This window comes from Lactuca saligna, chromosome 3, assembly GCF_052625555.1.
Source record: "Lactuca saligna cultivar CGN05327 chromosome 3, ASM5262555v1, whole genome shotgun sequence".
In the NCBI taxonomy this organism is placed as follows: domain Eukaryota; kingdom Viridiplantae; phylum Streptophyta; class Magnoliopsida; order Asterales; family Asteraceae; genus Lactuca; species Lactuca saligna.
In genome coordinates, this window is record NC_136419.1 from 25,122,299 (window position 1) to 25,142,500 (window position 20,202).

Genomic DNA, 20,202 nt, shown 5'->3' on the forward strand with positions numbered 1-20,202 from the left:
AATTATTTATTTATTTATTATATATATATATATATATATATATATATATATATATATATATATATATATATATAATTTTTTGTTGTGTATGTTAGTAATTCATTTGTTTTATGTTGTCTTACTGTTTATTATAATTTGTAAGTATAAATTTATTATTTTTTATTGTTTGTACATGTTGTTTCGTGTTTTTAATCTAGTTTATTCATGTTTGATGATTATGAATTTGTAGTGATTACAAGAAAACCGATTGATGCATTTTTTTTAATTATGTTTGATTCTATGTAAAATTAACTATATATTTCCCTTGATCGGTATTGTTGGTAATCTAGACGATAACAATTTTTTTTTTACATTTTAATTTTACCATCTTAGTTAAATGGCAATCAAGAAATTAAAACTGAAAACCGAAATATATGAAGAAAATATATTTTTCGTTTGGTCACAATCATTGATATTTAGGAAGTATATGTTGGGGAGAGGTCCAAAAATCTTATTCGTATCCGATCATCCGTCCACTTTAAAACCAAAACAACGAATGAATAAAATATTATCGTACATTAGCTCGCTAATTATATGTTACATCAAATACTATACAAAATCATTTAGATATTTGCTTATTTTGTTATAAATTAGTTGTGACATTCGTGTAATACACAAATTTATTAAAAAAAAGCTATATATGAATATATAAATATTAAGTATTTTTTAAAAGAAAATATTAAATATCATGGTGTAAACATTAAGTATTTTTAAAATAATTTCAAAATAAATGCAAATAAAATGATGAATAAATAAATAATTTAATTTATACTAATAAAACAAACTACTGATAAATAATTATATATTTGGTCATATTTGTGGTGTAACTATTTATTTTTAGTTTTATCAATTAAATACAACAAAGTTTGATTATTTTTTCTATGTAAACTATTTTGATCTAAAATGATAATGAATTTTGAAAGAAAATATCAATTTTGAATTATATACATTGAAGGAAACATATTAAAATTTAAAAATATAAGGAAACATATTAATGATACATTAATTATTTTCTATAACCTAAAAATTAGAATAGTTAATTAAGAAAATTGAAAATTACTATAAAATGACAAATGAAAATTAATTTCTAAAAATTAACCACAAAATTACATGTGGTAAAATACATGAAAATATGATAAGTGACAAAAACTGTTTTTATTTATTAGAGTAGATTATGTGTGTTAATCAAACTTTGTAATCTTCTTGTGAAAGAAGTGTTCAGATGAATCTAAATGGCGTGGACCTCTAATGCACTTAAATGTCTTGGATTTTTGTTGAAAAAGGTATTACGTATCAATGCTTCTTAATGGATCTACAGGTGCTTTTATAATTGTATGTTTGTGTTTTGTAAGATTGTGTGTTAAGAACATCTGAAACTAAAAAACTGTAAAACTTTGTTGTATAAAAAAAACAATTAGCCATTATTTTTAACTTGGGATTTTTAACAGTTTTATTGTAAAAAAGAAAACCTTTTGAGTTTAATGATAAGACTACGGGAATTTTGTTAACACCCAAGTTTGGCAACCTTAAAAGATGCATGATATCCATACAAATACACCAACATCGATCTCATAGATAAATCTTGGCCTAAAACTTACCAATGTTGAAGAAAATAAATGTGGATCGTATTTAATAAACAAATAGTGAATAGGATATTAAAGTTTGTGTGGGATATCATGTAAATATCTATTCTAAACACAAAAATGAAATATTACTATAGAAAATATAAGAAAACAATCAATTTAATTTCATCAAGTGAATAACCATCGTACTCGAAATATTTTATTTCAGACTAAATTTTGTTTTGAAATATCAGAATACCAATGAAATGTTACGTAAAACAATCTAAAATCTAACATTTCAAACAATCTTACATTTTAATGTCTTTATCTGACATTCAGACAAGACTACATATTCGAACTAAGTGAATTTCACAACTTTAGGTTTTCTATTGTTATCAACATATTATCTAAATTCACAGTTATGTTTAAAATAAGTTTATATAAAAAAATTTTAGAGTCTTCTGTTCTACTAGATGGCCAAGTGAGTGAATCAATGGCATTTGTAGTATGTAACGTCAAATTACACATGTTATGATTTGGATTAACTTATGATATCAACTTTTGTGAGTTGGTTACCGTGGTGGCTTCCGAGTTAGGGTTATAAGTAAATCAGATATATTTATCTTTCAAATGTCCCATAACAAATGTTGTTATATGGATATCTTATGACATTGACATCCAATATTTTATAAGTATTGATACTAGTATGCCTATAAATATGGTGACATTGTATGTTTTTAATCCCACTGTCAAAAGTTTAATTATGTAGTTACATATCGATCTCCTACTTTGATGGGAAACTGTTTTCTTGGGGAACCAGTCGGGTCCCGAAAGCAACTAAGTATCTTACTTATTCCTAATTACAATGACTTTGAACATAAAGCACGAAACACAATCTCTCCACGTGTCATGCAGTATCTTGTTTCATGCATGGCCACCAATAGCTAAGTCTCAAGTCCTGATACATCTTTGTAGCTACATGGTGAATCAATAACCTAGACTTATGAGCCTCCTCCAATACTATATGTCGGACCCCGCTAGAAAATGGCACCCATACCCGATCGCATCGGGTCAAAAGTCTACGACTGTCGGTAGAAAACCTGTCAATCTCACCCTTGATCCATTCATGTTTCCAATTTTCCTTCTTGACTCCCTCGGCCTGAGCCTCCATGGTCAAATCTAAAAGTGGGGAGTTGATGGTCATCATCTAATAGTTCCCTTGAGTAGAAGTATTATCCACCTTGCGACTCAAAGCGTCGCCGACCACATTGGCCTTCCCAGGATGATAGTGAATCTCACAATCATAATCCTTGACCACGTCAAGCCATTTGTGGTGCCTCATGTTCAGGTTCGACTCATCATAAGATATTCCAAACTCTTGTGATCGATAATGCCTCAATTCAAGATTATTGAAAAGTTCAAAAATGAAGATGAGTATACCTACATGAAACTTAGGTTTCATGATGTTCTTGGGAAAGCTCCAGATGAGATTTGGTCTTTATTGAAGATAAAAAGGGTGATCAGTATTAAGAATGATGGTTTGTTTGAGAACATGACGCAAAATGTTCATTTCTATGTTACAAGGGCAAATGGTCATGTGTATGATTTCTCTGTGGCTGATTTTCCTTTGATGAATTTGTATGATCTTATACAAGTTGCTTTGTTTTTAAAAGATACAGATGCTTCGTATCTTCGAGAAACTGACCCATAAGTTTTTAAGCTTGGACTTGCTCACATCAAGATATTCATAGATAACTACTATAAATGTTTGGCATTAACTGATGTGGAGTTGGCTACTGCAAAGGGGTTAGAAGTGAAAGTTCTAATGGAACCAACGAAGAATCAAGTTGAGTTAAAGAAGTATGTTGTTGGGGTGCAAAGTTATTCATGTTTGACTTTGTGATGTGTTGACTTTTGTAAAACCCACTTGCATGTGGTGCATTAGCCTTTTGACCCATTAGTTAGTGAGAGTGAGAGAGAGATATGTAAACACCTCTATATAAGGTGGGTTTAGTCCACTTGTAGAGGTGTGCTTGATAGGTGTAAAAGCGAGTGTATAAGTGTGTGTTGTTTATGTAAATGTAGATCTATGTCCCTTTTTGTAACACCATACATATTCAATACATCTCTTGAACACCCAAATCACCATGTTCATTGTGCAATCTTTAATTCTGCATGCCACACCATGTTCTTTATGTCACTTCAATTGGTATCAAAGCGGGTCTTCAAGATCAACGTGATTTATGAAGAACGATTCTCGGTTTGGCAACATTTGTCACAATTTGAGAAATTTTGGTTAGTCTCTCTCTATCATCTCTCTTAATTTCATTGAATTCGTGCGTTATATTTTTGAATTTTGATCAATTTGTTTCGTTGAATCTAATCCATTTATACCCCATTGGTGATTCAACATTTTTTTAAAACGATCAAGCCCAAATTTGAATTCAAAAGATTTAATTCATTGCTATTCATTGATCGAAGTTTTAAAGCCCAATGCCCGATCGATAATTGTTCATTTAAATTGATTGAGCCCAATCAATTAATATACTTACTGTTCATCACCTTGGTTTGAGCCTAAAATTGATTTCACATTTGTTCATCAAACACGTTTTAGCCCAAAGTCTCAAGTAAGATCCGGTTTGTGTGAATCTACGCATTTTTGTTCATACTTTTGACTTGTACACACGCATCTTGTTCTTGTACAACTGACTCGTTGTTCTTCATGATCGATTGTTCTTGTGTTCTAGTTTTCATTTCTCGTGTCGATTAATCAATCAATATTCTTTGATAATCTGAGGTTATAAATCGATTTCATATGATTTGTGATATGATTTTATCGATTATATTAGAGCTATATTTGAGAAATCGAAGATTGGATTTTTGATTTGGATGAATATTGTCAAGAACATTATGCACAGTTCGAATAGTGTGTTTGATCTGAATTTGCTCTGAAAAGTTTTCGATTTGTGTTTGTTAACTGACAAATTCGAATAGTCAAGCCCAGAAAAAAGTCAAAATCGATTTCTATGGATTGATTTTGATGAACAGAAGTTCGAAATCGTTTGATGCAAGTTGAATATGAGATATAGAGATCAAAATCATGATTGATCCGTGGATCAGTTTCGAAAATTGTTGAGTTTATAGTCTTGATGTCAAACGAGAATGTCACTTAGAAAAAGACGATACAAGTGACGAATAGAAATGATGTTTTGCTAGTCAAATGTTTTGAAATTAGAACAAGTCTTGGAAGTCGACAATGGGTGGAATAGGGTTATTGGATTGTTGATTTAGGTATATGGTTGAGAAACAAAGAAATCGATTATAATAGTCAAGGTTTTGAATTTCTGGAAATGTCAATGAAATGGAATTATAGTTGAAGTTTCGAAGCTGTTGGTGTAAATGGCTCGAAGTTTAACTGGGTGTAAAACAAACGAAGTCGGTGATTGATTAACGAATATTTGTTTGGTATCTGTTGTTGATGTACGAAGGTTTCCAGTGTAGTCAATGATCGAAACTTGGATGTCGACTGGATGGTCACAAATTGTGATTATAGGAGTCGATTTCTTAAAATCATTAACGAAGGGTATTCATTTTTTGAGAATCGGGAATCAATTAACGAAGCCTTGTTTTTTAAGTAACGAAGGGTTGCTTTGTTGGTGCTTCATTATTAAGCGTGAAAATGTTAAAATGGGTTATGGATTTGGTGAAAGATTTCATACGAAGGGTGCAGTTGATTTCATACGAAGGAAAGATGAAAGATTAAAAGTTTCGCATATGGTTCTTCAACTTTCGAATGTTTACCACCTTTTATAAACATTCGAAAGATGGCAATGTTTCGATGAAAGGAGGAAGAGTTTCGTAAGTTGTCCTTATACTTCCGAATGTTTGGCAGTTTTTGTCCAACTTCGACAATTGAGACACCTCTTTGAATGTTTGGTCAATTTTTCGTATGTTTGGAATGAAAAAAGGCATAACTTTCAAAATTAGTCCATGGAGTTTCGAAAATTTGGCAGTTCATACCCAAAGTCGAAATTTGGACTGTTTTTGCTGAGAATTTGAAGAATATGCATTTTAAGCCCCTGTATTTTGTACAAATTGATGCTTTCTACCTAGCTTTGGAAAAGGGGGAGAGTTTTTCATTTTTGGCTGTTTTGGGCGCACCGGGTCACTGCAAAATTTTGAAATTGACAATTTCTACCCATTTTTGAGAAATTTTGTCAAGTGCGGTCCGTGAACGAAGCTAAAAATTCAAGATTTTTTGGGTTTTCCGGATTAAAGCACAAAGTTTATGCCACATGTTAAGGGAGAGTTTTAACACGAAAAATTTCGAATAGAGCACGTTCTCTTTTCTTGAAGGTTTTATAATCAAATTTCAATAATAAAAAGGAGGAGAATTTTATATGGAAATTCGAACTTGAATTTTTCATATTACGCGGATTTGAGACCGAAGTGACCTTGAATGTTTGAAGCTTACGAAATGATGCAATTGGAAGTTCGGAAGTGATTTATTTTTGAAATGGGTTTTGTTTTATTGAAGATTTTTGGGTTGTGTTTTTATGCTCAACTTTTGGGTGATCAATTTAGAATTTGAGAAGCTCGTGATCATTCATTGATGCTCGGTTTGTATGGTCTCACATCTTAGAGCTCAAATTGAAGAATCATGGAAGAATTGAAGATTGAAGTTAATTTCGACATGTGTCACCCTTGAGGCTCGGATCGCGTATTTTCTCGATTTTGGAAGATTTGAAGTGGGTTATCCATTCCTAACTTTGATGGGGAGAATGTTAGGGTGAAAAGTTATTCATGTTTGACTTTGTAATGTGTTGACTTTTGTAAAACCCACTTGCATGTGGTGTATTAGCCTTTTGACCCAAGAGTTAGCAAGAGTGAGACATGTAAACACCTCTATATAAGGTAGATTTAGTCCACTTGTAGAGGTGTGCTTGAGAGGTGTAAAAGTGAGTGTGTAACTGTGTGTTATTTATGTAGATGTAGTTCTATGTCCTTTTTTGTAACACCATACATATTCAATACATCTTTTGAACACCCAAATTACCATGTTCATTGTGCAATCTTTAATTCCGTATGTCAAACCATGTTCTTAATGTCACTTCATTTAAGGGCAAACACCACTTCCCCCAACTCCAAATCATGAGTTGGATACCTAACCTCATGAGGCTTCAACTGCATGGATGCATAAACAATGACTCTACCTCCCTACATGAGAACCACCCCTAAACCTATGATCGATGCATCACAAAATACTAAAAAATCCTCAACACCCTCATGGAGGGTCCACAGTGGGGCCTCAGATAACTTCCTCCTCAAAATCTCAAATGCAGCATGCTACTCAGGCCCTAATGGAAATCCACACCCTTCTTCGTCAGGCAGGTCAGAGAAACAACAATCTTGGAGAAATCCTTAATAAAATTTCGATAATAACCAGAAAACTCATAATCTTAGACGGGGACTTTGGGACCACCCACTACATCATTGCCTCGATCTTGGCCGAATCGACCAGAATCTCATTCTGATTGAAGAGGTGTCCAAAAAACTGAACCTCTCGTAACTAGAACTTACACTTGGAGAACTTGACATAAAGCCTCTTCTGTCTCAACACCCCAAGTAACTCTCTAAGATTTTGCTCATGATGTTCCTTGGTCTTGGAGTAGACCATAATATCATCAATGAAAATAATAACCAATCGATCGAGCATCGGTCTACACACCCTATTCATCAAATCAATGAATGTTGTTTGTGCATTGGTGATCCCAAACCGCATCACCACGAACTCATAATGACCATAATGAGTCTGGAGTGTCTCGTACTCTCATCTGGTGGTATCTCGATCTCAAATCAATTTTGGAGAACCAAGATACATCCTGCAACTGATCAAAGAGATCATCAATCTTGGGGAGTGGTAATGATTCTTCACGATCAACTTGTTCAACTCCCAATAATCTATGCACATGCAATAATACCCATCTTTCTTCTTTATAAACAGGATCGGTGCTCTCGAAGGTGAACTGCTTGGTCTAATAAACTGCTTGCCAAATAGCTCCTGAAGCTGAGAAGACAACTCCTGCATCTTTGGTGGTGTGAGGCAATATGACACCTTAGAAATCGGGGCCACGCCAGGGATAAAATCGATCCTAAATTCCACCTGCCTTACGGGAGGCACACAGGGTAAATCCTCCAGAAATACATTTGGAAACTCTCTAACCACTGGCACATCTGAAACCAAAGGTTTCCCCTCATCCCGAGTGTTTACCACACAAGCGAGATAACCCAAACATCCATACTGAAGATATTGTCAAGGCCGCTGAACAAAACATCAAACCAACCTTGGTACCCTTGCCATAAATAAGTAGTTCTCCCCCACTTAGGGTTTGAACTCCCACCCATTGTCTCTCACAGCCGATCATGGCTCCAAATATGCTTAACCATTCCATCCCTACAATCACACACACATCCCCCATAAGGATGGGAATCAAATCGATTGGATAAGACACCCCAAATATCTCCAAGGTATAATCCTGAAAAACGCTTAATGAAGAAACCTCGTGTTCGTTGGCGATGGAAACTCGAAACGGACATTCCAAATCCCTAAGATTCATATCGAAACCCCTACTGAAGGACTGAGACATAAAAGACTGACTCGTACCTGAGTCAAAAAGCACAAGTGAAGGAAAGGCATTCACTAAGAAAGTACCTAGCAGAAATACAATCATAAGCATACAAGAAAATAACTTGACAGAATAATAAATGAGAACATACTAGTAACGACATCAGGTGTTTCCTTGGACTTCTCTACTGTGAGCTTAAAAGCATAATCCCTAGCCTTCGGGGCCTCGGCTCTCCCCTAACATCCGTTCGTGATTCAAAGAGTCGATGGGGCTAGTGCATGCACGGACCTAGCAACAAGCGATGAACATTGGGCCTTCATATGGCCCACATGATCGCAATGATGAAGAATCATGGTACTCGATAGCGGAGCCTGCTAATGAAAATTCCTAGCGAAATTCCCCTTTTTGCCACATTTTTGGCACCCAACAACTGATTGACATGTGCCCTCATGCTCCTTTTTGTATTTGTCACAAGTGCAACCCCTCTAGCCTCCAGATCATGAACCAATGAGCTTTAACTGCTTCACTGTTGGTTGTGACTGGGACGGGGTCTACTTTTTCTCTCTCGTCTGGGTCTAAATCTCAATATCAATCTCTCTCTTCCGAGCGAAAGACTATAATTCGAAAAGAGAACTATACCATTGGGTCAAAACAAACTCGTGAAACTTAATCTTGAGCATGCTCAAGTAACGAGATATTTGGACCTTCTCCGAAGTTGCATACTCGGGTAAATCAGAATGTCATCTATGAACACTATCACAGATTTATCAAGGAATGGATTGCAGACCCTGTTCATTAAATCCATGAATGCTGCTGGAGCATTGGTTAGTCCAAACAAGATAACCAAAAACTCATAGTGTCCATATTGTGTTCTGAATGTAGTCTTCTCGATATCCTGCTCTCTTACTTTCAGCTAATGATATCCTGACCTTAGGTCGATCTTTGAAAAATAACTCGAGCCTTGCAGCTAATTGAACAGGTCATCAATTCTTGGCAATGGATATCTATTCTTTATCGTTGCTTTATTCAGCTCTATGTAATCAATGCACATTTTCATGCTCCCGTGTTTCTTCTTTACGAATAACATCGGAGCTCCCCAAGGTGATGAACTAGGTCTAATGAAACCTTTGTCCAATAACTCCTGAAGTTGCATCATCAGCTCCTTCATCTCCGTTGGTGCTAATCGGTACGGTGCTTTTGCTATTGGCGTGGTTCTTGGTAACAAGTCTATTCTAAACTCCACTTGTCTATCAGGTGGTAATCCAGGAAGATCTTCGGGAAATACTTCTGGATAATCACACACCACTGGAATACTTTGCATCACCTTCTTTTCCTTCTTAGCATCGATCACGAATGCTAAATATGATGTACATCCCTTGGTCAAACACTTTCTGGCTTTTATTAGAGGAATGATTCCATAATTTACTCGGCGTTTGTCCTCGTACACCATAAATGACTCTTTCCCTAGCGGGTTTACTTTACTATCTTCTTCTTACATAAAATCTCGACATCATTGGCGCTAAGCCAATCCATTCCCAACACGATGTCGAACCCGTTAAGTTCGATAGGCAATAATTCCTCGTGAAACTTATTCCCATTCAAGTTAATTAAGATGTTTTTCATGCAATGGCTAACAGGTACAAACTTGCCAAGAGCAACCTCAACTAATAATGCATTATCTAGTCTACCAACAGGCAAAACTAGTTTTCTACCAAACTCATGCGAAATAAAGGAGTAGTTGGATCCAGAATCAAACAAAATTTGAGCAGGTAATTCGTTTACGAGAAAGGTACCTGATGCGACATCAGCTTCATCCTTCGCAGCCTCAAGTGAAATCTGGAAGGCTCTTGCTTTCGGCTTTGGGGGAATGTTGGGTTTTGCTGCCTCTTTCTTTTTCGGATAGTCTTTCAAAATGTGCCCCTCCTCGTTACAACCAAAGCACATCCTCTTGTTGGACGGACACTCGTTGGCATAATGCCCCGTTTTTCTACACTTGTAGCAACTCACCTCCTCACTACATTTCCCAAAGTGCCTTTTCTTTCACTTCTCGCACCATTTCGCTTCGCCTCTGTTTCCTCCAAACTTCTTCGAATTTGACTTCGAAAATTTACTTTTCTTATTGGAACTTGAAGTTCCTTCAAATTTTCTCTTTTCGCCAACTTCAACCTTGTCAGCGGTTCTTCCCTTGATCATGTCCTCAATAGACTTGGAAACCCAAATAGCTGCCTCTAGAGTAGGTTCCTGACGCACTGGCACTGCGTACTCCCATGGGAGTCCTTTTGCGTATCGTTCAACCTTTGTCAGCTCATCTGGAACGATGCGCAAGATAAACTCCATTTTTCCGGTGAAGGCGTTAATGTATTCATCAACTGACATGTTGCCCTTTGTCAATGTCAGAAACTTGTTCTCCAACTCCAGCAAATTTTGGGCCGAACAGAACTTGTGCTTGAACTACACCAAGAACTCTGCCCATGTCAATTGCAGTGGTTCATTAGGGCATAGGGTCTTCCCCAGAGTGTTCCAACAACGAACAGCTCCACCCCTGAACTGTCGTACAACGAACGTAGTCTGCAACGTGCCTCTGCAGCCACAAGTCGTGAAGGCTAACTCCATTTCGGAGATCCAATCCATCACTGCGATCGGGTCCTCCTTTCCAGTGAAGGTCGATGGTTTGCAAGTCAAAAAGTCTTTGTACTTGCATCCCAGTTCATTATTTCCTCCATCTTGGTTGTTTTGTCGAACTATCGGTGGGTTTTCTGGACCAATTATCCCACTAAAGTTCTCTCCTTCAGACTGCCCTCGATTAATTTTGGGCTCTTCCACAAGAATTGATAGTTCTTCATGATTCTGTCAAAGCATACGCCTCATTTCTTCCATTTGGCGATCCAAAATAGTTTGAATCATCACTTGCACACCAGCCATAGTCATTGGCTCAGGTGCTGCTGCTGCAACAACTACTTGTTCTATCACATGTATTTGATTCCTGTTTTCATCAACATTTCCAACTCAACTCCTCGTTCTCAACATTTTTGATCTATACACCGAATAAGGTGAAATTAGATCCTCATTCACAATAGATATTCAAATCATCCTTATTACTCCAAACGATTACATGCTAGTTCTAATATCGTAGCCAAACGCTTAAAATCCTAAACACATAAAGTTTCCAGATCCGGTCGGCAATAGACCATAGATCAGAACAAATAATTTCATATATGGCAAACATATCATATTTAGCATATAAAAGCATTTTAGGCATCTTTCCTAAAATAAACTGGTGCTCGTGTCTAAAATATAACAGACACACATCTCAAAATCACCACTTAGCATTCAAAATTTAAGTCTAGAAATCTTACAAATTCCTAGTTCGCTTAAACTAATGCTCTGATACCAACTGTGACATCCCCAAAACCACGGCCAGAAAAGACTGGTTTAATTTATGCTTTTAAAATAATTTCAGAGTAATCTTTTGATTAAAAGAGTAGTGGAATTTGTTCCCAAAACAAAATTTGATAAAATAAGATTTACCAAAGCATTTCTTAAAGAAATGTATTTTCATTATATAACAAAACTTGGGATGTCATGTTCCGATAAACAGACCAAAAGAATAAACATAACAATACAGACCTTACAACAGTTATTTACAACAGCAGGTCTATAATCCAAAAATAACTTGACAAGTCATCCAACTTATGCTCTGGTGCCACTACCTGTAATACAAAGAAAACTGAGTGGGTCATGCTTGGGAGTGTGGTGAGCATATAGTGTTTTCAACCCACAATAAATAATTATTTATAATTCCACCAACCAACAATAACCCAATAACCCATTCTCGTTATTCTCACTTTACGTCCCCAAAACAACTAACACAAGGGACCTAGTCTTAGAATATTTCATCGGGGCGACAACACATGCTTCGGGGGTTTCCCAGCAATATATGTCAAATAAGGAAATCACGAGGGGGATGGAGAACGGCGGAAACCATGCTTCAGGGGTTTCCCAGCAATATATGTCAAATAAGGAAACCATGAGGCCTCTTGTCACACCCCAAAACCGAGAACGGCGGAAACGTTCTGGGGTGGAGGACGTCATGTAATGTATCACAACAATGTAAAGTAGTAAACAAGCAACAACATCATCCATTTCATTAATAGTATAATTTTAATTACAAGTGTGTTCTTTCGTAATATACAACAATAAAATGAATAATCAGAAAATAAAACGAGTCCGGACTGCTCCGTCTTCACCAAAAACCTGGTCGTCGTACCTGTCTATTTGCGACCTGAGAATACAAGTTATTTTGAAAGCGAGTATCAGCCAAAAAGCTGGTGAATTCATAAGTATTAATGTGTTTTTGATTTGTAAAACTTGTAATGATAGACTTGATATTGTTCTGAAAGAAAGTTCGTATATTTGTGGAAATGTTTGTAAGTAATCGAAACCGTTTGGTAAACCCTAGAAATCTCTATGATTCCTATTAGTATAGATGAAATCTTCTACCAAGACCTAGTTGTTTTGAAAGTAGTCTTCAACCAAGACCCGACTGTTTTGAAAGTAGCCTTCTACCAAGACCCGACTGTTCGACAATTATTATTAATATAAGAAATTGTATCTTGTGGTACTAGGATACTCAAATACAATTCACCTCATTGGTTATGTGGATGAGTCACAAGATAATGGTAATAATATAACTAACTTACGTATTATCCCTTTATACTAGGATAACTAATAGTGTTAACTTTAGACATCCGTAGATGTACATTTACCTCTGCTGCTAACAGCTGGGTATAGGAATAGTTAGTCCCTTAAAGTATACCTGTAATGGTATCAACCGAAGACATCCGTGGATGTGCATTTACCTCTGTTGCTAACAGAGATTCTAGGAATGGTTAATCCCGTAAAGTATCCTTTGGTACTAGGATATAAAGTCCAATCTATCTCGTCGGTGATGTGATTGTATCACAAGGTAAAGATAGAAAGGAGAACTATAAAACAGTATCTAGACATATAATATGTAATAGTAATTTTCCATATAGTATCTATGTAAAAGTATTCATGTAAAAGTATTCATGTAAGAGTATTCATGTAAAAGTATTCATGTAAACGTACTCATGTAAGCGTATCTATGTAAGAGTATCCCTATAAATATATCCATGTAAGAGGAATCTCTGTAAGAGTATCCCTTCATATAGCATGTAGTCTAGACTCATGAATGAACTGACTCTAGTGTAATTTCTTGTAATAGGGATAATGTTTTGTATCCCCTAAACTATTCCTATAATAGTTTACTAGAATGTAATTGATGAGTGTCCAAGTAGGTTTATACACCCTTGCTACCCAAGAGCGTCAGAACAGAATTAACTGATGAAACATTTATGACTATATATGTACACATGATATATAAATAATATTTAAACGACCTTCGGACAGGTACCCGATATCCCACCAGACCACATCCAAATCGAGGAAAAGAAAACAGGGTGGATAGCCTTCCTAAGTCTTTTAAACATTTCTTATATAACTATACATATAGAGGCATGAAATTTATAATATAAAAGCATAAAAGTAGTTTTGCAAAACCGTTGAAAAGTTTAATAACGGATTTGTGACTTGATGTCAGTTTATAAAACGATTTGAAAACAGTTGACAAGACACTTTAAGTGTAAGAAAACCTTTGTTTGATGCACAACTATAACAGATTCAAAAAGGAAACATACAGTTTGTAAGACAGTTTCTAAAAGTGTTTTAACATGTAAAAACATTTGTGAAAACTATTTGAAGTACATATGAAAATGTTCATTTGTTCTTGTATATGAATGTATCTCCTTGAAATAGTATTTCTAGTATGTAAAAGTTCGTGATGTTCTCGTAAAACTATACATATTATAGTTTTCTAAAAGTGTGTCTTGTTTGTATAGAAATCCCGAGGTGAAATGCTCCCTTGCATACGAAAGTTTCCCTATAATAGTTATAAATCACATATGATTCCGTTGATAAAAAGTTTATAATAAAACTTCATATAACACACGATAATAATCGTGTGTTTTACTTGTATTCCCCCCTTAAAAGCATATAAAAGCATTTATAAAACCTTTAATAGTGTGGATTATAAGGGTATGAACTCACCTGATTGATTGAAGAAAGCGCGATGAAAACCGAGCAGAACTTCTACTCGAGAGAGCGGATCTCTCGAGATTCTCGGGAATCTCGGGAATCTCGGGGGCGTAAAACTTCCTTCCGAGCTTGGATATGAAAACCGGGACTTTGGGATGGCTCCGAGGGTTGAAACGCAGAGCTTCGACGCGAGAAGGGAAGGAAATTAGCAAGAATGGTCGGCATCCTCGCACCCTTTATATAGGGTCTGATTCCTCGGATTACGCTGGGCGTACCAAGGAATTATGCTGGGCGTAATCCGGATCAGACCGGTGACTCCCCCTCCAACGGATAATATCGGGAATATTTAATTAAATTAAATATTTTAATTATGAATAAACTTCAAAAATTCATATCTTCCTCATGCGAACTCCGTTTTCGACGTTCTTTATATCCACGCGTAGGTGAGACTACGATCTACAACTTTCGTTTAGACTTCGTTGGCTAATTTTGACTTTATTTTTAATATTATATTTTTAATAGGCCGGAACAGGAAAAGTCCGTTAAAATTTCATAACTCCTTCATCCGCTGTCTGTTTTCGCCAGAATTTTTACCGTTGTAATACCATTGATGAGATCTTCGATTCTCGTTTAGTTCATGTTGGCAAAAATCCGCTCGACCTCGATTTCGAGTTTTTAGCTGTCTACTGCTATGTCTGAAACTTCGAAAAATCATAACTTCCTCATATGAAGTCAGATTTGGGCATTCTTTTTATGTATGCTTACGGTTTTGGGATATCTAAAACTTTCATTTAGATACCTAAAGCTAAAAATTATTGTATTGAAACTTCGCGTTTTACGTCTATCAGTGTTGCCGATTTTCGCTGCGAATCTTAGATTGGTCATAACTTCTTCGTTATAACTCGGATTTTAGTGTTCTTTATATGCACGAAAACCTTGATACGATTCCTACCACTTTATTTAACCCAAATAAGATTTTAGGAAAGTTAAATTTTTACCTATATTTGACTGGTGTTACATTTCATTGTCTCGAAATATCGGGTTGTCACATCATCCCCCCGTTAGAGGGAATTTCGTCCCGAAATTAGAGTTTAAGAAGAATTGATACTACACTACGGATAGAAGTTTTATTTGATCTTTGCGTTCCTAAGTGAATTAAGATCCTCGCATGGCCTTTAGCGAACCTTTCACTATCGGGGAACGACTTTGTTTCTTTCGTTTGCCTTACTAGTGTGATAACTCTTCTTGGTTGAATGTATGTTGGATGTTTTGTGGACTGTGAAATTAGTACACCTTGTACCCTACAAGTAGTATCTCCAGATCTTCAGAGCAATTATCACTGCTCTTGACTCAAGATCATGTGTTTTATAGTTAACTTCTTGTGTCTTAAGCTGTCTTGAGGTATAGGCAATGACATTTCCTCTTGCATAAGAACACAACCAATTCATACTGACTATGAAGTCAAAACCTTGATTATATATCACCCCTATGTATACATTCATCAGCAACCGATCAATCGTATGGATCTTTGGATTTGAACTTGACGTACTGTACGACTGGTACTTCGGGGATTTCTTCGGAAAGGAAAAGAACTATGAGGTACTCCATTCATGAGTACTTGGTGTTCAGATATGACGGATTTGCTGGAAAGGCGATTTCGAAAAAAGAGATGTACGTATGAAGCTGTTTTTGTGAGGATCAAATTGAATCAAGTCGTATGATAATGTCGAAATCATAAGGAAACTTAAAGACATTAGATTTGAACATAATATGTTTACAGACAAAACACAACCGTGGAACCATCAACAGAGTTACAATACTTTAGACTACTACAAGACTATTGCTGCGTATAAGGTATACTACAAAAGGCAAGTATACGCAACACGGGCATCCCTATACCGACGGGATCCCGCAAAAGATAAGACTCTGGTTGCAATAGTTTTGGAAGGTTTATAAGTTTGTTACAACGAAACGACTAAATTAAATTAACGTGGGTTCGGAGTAGGTTCTCCTGCAGCTGTGATCCTGAGAATCCTACTGTCTGCGCCAGAGTTCTTTGTTATAGGGCAATCCTTCTTGAGGTTCCCTATCTCCCCACATTGGTGGCATGACTGGCTAGTACTAGCCTTGGTGGAGTGAGTGAGGTGTTTAGCAATTGTTATGTGGACACGAGTTCCTTCCTCATTACACCACCTTGGAAATTGTTTCCTAAAGCGTTTTGCAGGAGTTGCCACGTGTTGCTGTGGCATGGCAAGTCTTTAGGATCTCTTGCGCCCCTTTAGGGCTTGACGATATCGTCTCTTCCTTTCGGTCTTACGGCTTCACAAGTCTATGACTATTGCCATTTTTTGGTTTCCCGGTTTGGTACTACCATCGGAACTCTCAACTCCTTTTTCGGTCTTGCTTGTGTTGCCTGAGTTGATATGTGTAAGGAAAGTTGTCACAGCAGCTGCTACTGCAGCTTGTAATGTAGCGGCGTCGATATGGAGGATAGGGGTTTCGTTGCTCGGCTGATTGTTTCCGAATGACGGCATGATTCTGTAACATGAAAGATAAAGATTTTGTGAGCGATTCTGGTGGACTCTAGATGTACTTCGATTGTTCAAGTAAAGAGTAAGACTATGTTCTCGAAAGTTTGACCTACATCCCTATGATGCAGTCCTAGTACGGATTGGAAGTATGTTTGCGGAGGTTTGACCTACATCCCTATGATGCAGTCATAGTACTGAGTAGAAGTGTGTTCGTAGAATGGTCTAAAGATGCTTGTCGTTCAAGCCGAGGTTTTGTTGGTTGGTGAATAACATGATACAACCACTAACAGGGACTTGGAAATGTTTCCGGAGCTAAATTACTATAGTCCAATGACTTGACTAAAGCATGTTTCAGATAGACTCCAATGAAAGAATGATAAAAGTACTTGAATAAAGAATGACACAGAAGTTAGCCGACTGTCAATATCTTTGATATTCATGATGTATAAGTTCGGGAAAATGACCTTGTAAAAGGTCTTATTTCATATCCATAGGAGATAGTTCTTGACATCATAAAGACCTAACCAAATGTACTTACAGTACAAGATAGTTTCATAGAAAATGCCACATCGGGCATAGACAGAAAATGATCCCTTTTTACAAGGAAAATAAAGTAAAGCATTTACTACTGGCGACGATCACCCATATGGTGAACCCTTAGTTCGGCTAGTTGACGTTCTATATCAAGCAGGTATCTTTTGTACACCTTCCGGCGTACTTTAAGCTCTATGACTTCAGCTCAGGTTTCAGCTAGTGCTTGCAGCAGGGTCTCATGGTTTCTCTCGGATCTCTCACTTGTGATCAAGGCGATTGGTGCGAATGGTATGCATTCTGTCATTGGCCTTAACCTCTTAGATACGTTGGAGAGTCGTCCTGCCATGAATTTTGTTTCGAGCTCCTCGCGGGCAGAGCTTTGGCTCCGGAATTTTACTTCTCGAGATCTTCGGGGCTTCGGGACTTGCTTCGGTTCTCGGGAATGATACCGGGGCTTCGGGATAATTCTTGCATGAAAAAACGAGGTAAAAACGTGAGAGAAAGAAAGAAAATAGCAACTGAAACTTAGCAGCCTCGACTTCCTTTTATAGGGGCTGTATCCTCGATTTACGTTGGGCGTAAATCCTAGTTATGCTGGGTGTAACCCTAATAAGGTTGCAGACTCCCCCTTTGGAAAATATCGGAATTTATAATTAAATTTAATATTTTAATTATTCAATAAACTTCAAAAATTCATATCTTCCTCATACGAACTCCATTTTCGATATTCTTTACATCCCCGCATAGGTGAGACTATACTCTACAACTTTGATTTAGACTCCGTCGGCTAATTCTGAATTTATTTTTAGTAGACCGGGAAAGGAAAACTCTGTTATAAATTCATAACTTCTTCATCTGACGTCCGTTTTCGCTTGTCTTTTTATTGTTTCACTACTATTAACGAGATCTTCGATTCTCGTTTAGATTGTTTCGGCTAAAAACCGCTAGATCTCAAATCGAGTATTCGCGCTGCATACTGCTAAGTCGAAACTTTGGAAAATCATAACTTCCTCATACGAAGTTAGATTTGGGCGTTCTTTTTATGCACACTTTCTATTTAATGAACTCTACGACTTTCGTTTAGATCACTAAGGATAAATATTGCTCTAACATAAATTTCACTTTTTACGTCATTCAGCATTGCCGGTTCTGTCGCGAAACTTCGACAGGTCATAACTTCTTCGTTATAACTTGGATTTCGGCATTCTTTATATCTACGGAATCCTTGTTTCAACCACTACATCTTCATGCAAAGATATCGGGCTTATCTCACACTTTAATTTTGATGCTTATTTTATTGTTAATTCATTAAATTATAATAATTAAGAAAATAAACACATAATTCACATAATACTCAAATATTTCATCATTAATACTTCAAAAATAGTTACAAGGGTTATCCTAGACTATTACATCAACAATAATGTCTAGCCTGGAAACACGGGCGTTACAGTTAACTACTGTATGAATACAATCACATGTAACATAACTTAAATAATCTTAGATTAAAAGATTCAACCCTACAACGGCTGGACTCAAACAAGAGCTGTGCAGTAGAACTAAATCCTTTACCTTTAAACTATTTAACCCATACAAAATGTGACTTAACATATTCAATTTGTAGTTAATTCACACCCAAAAGAGTCATATAAAAATCAGCAAGAAAACTCTATAGGAAATAAGGCATCATATATCAGGCAATTCTATCATGCAATTCCTGAAGATCCCTATCCTACAACTAGCATGATATTCTAACATAACACAATACCAAATAAGAGTGTGGGTAATTTAGGGTATACTTTCTTGCTTCGGCTGATCATACACGTCACATACCTCCTTGTTTACTTTTGAAAATTAGTTTAAAAACTTTTGCAGTTCCCTAGTTTGAGTCTGGATTCACATGAATGCTCATCCAATTCTCTCAAACCAAGGGTCTGATACCAACTTGTAACACTCCAAAAATCACAATAAATTTAAAATTTTCAAAATCAACCATTCATCAACATTGTTTAAAAATAGTCATTATTTCAAAAGCGTTATTTCAAATCAGAGTTTTCCCCAAGACCTAGATACATAAAGCTGGAAGTTGTGTATGTTCACACCTCGTATTCCCATGATCCTCAGAAGTACCTGAAACCATAAACTAAAGTTGTAAGCCAAAGCTTAGCAAATTCCCCCAAAGTACCACCACACAAACATATAATCAAACAGATAACTGGTCCACAACCTCCTGGTTGGATTATCCCTGGCTCACAACCTTTCGGTTGGAATGCCCCAGCCCACAGCCTTTCGGTTGGCTTGACCAATACATAACAAGTCCACAGCCTCCAGGTCGGATTACCCTTGGCCCACAACCTTTCAGTTGGAATGCCCTGGCCAACAACCTTTCGGTTAGAATGCCTCGGTCTGTTAACTTACAACAGAAAGCGGTACAGTCTCAACCCCACCATACCACGTCGACATATACATAACAAATAACATATATCCAACAACAAATAACAGATTACATATCACTACTGTATATAAACATCCTATATACCAGGATACATAACTAAAGGGGTCGGCATTGGTGCCGTCGACCCACAAGAACATTGAGGAAGCTCACCTCACAGTCTAAACGATAGTTGATAAGTTCTCGGCTCCAAATCTCAACTCTACCCGTCACCTATCCATCAAAAGTGACCAATTCTCAAACACAATCCAAAACATCCTTAGGTCAAACATAGTCAAAATCCCGGTCAAAGTCAACAACCCTTAGTGTCAGATATCCATCCTCACAGCGTGACCAGACCTTGG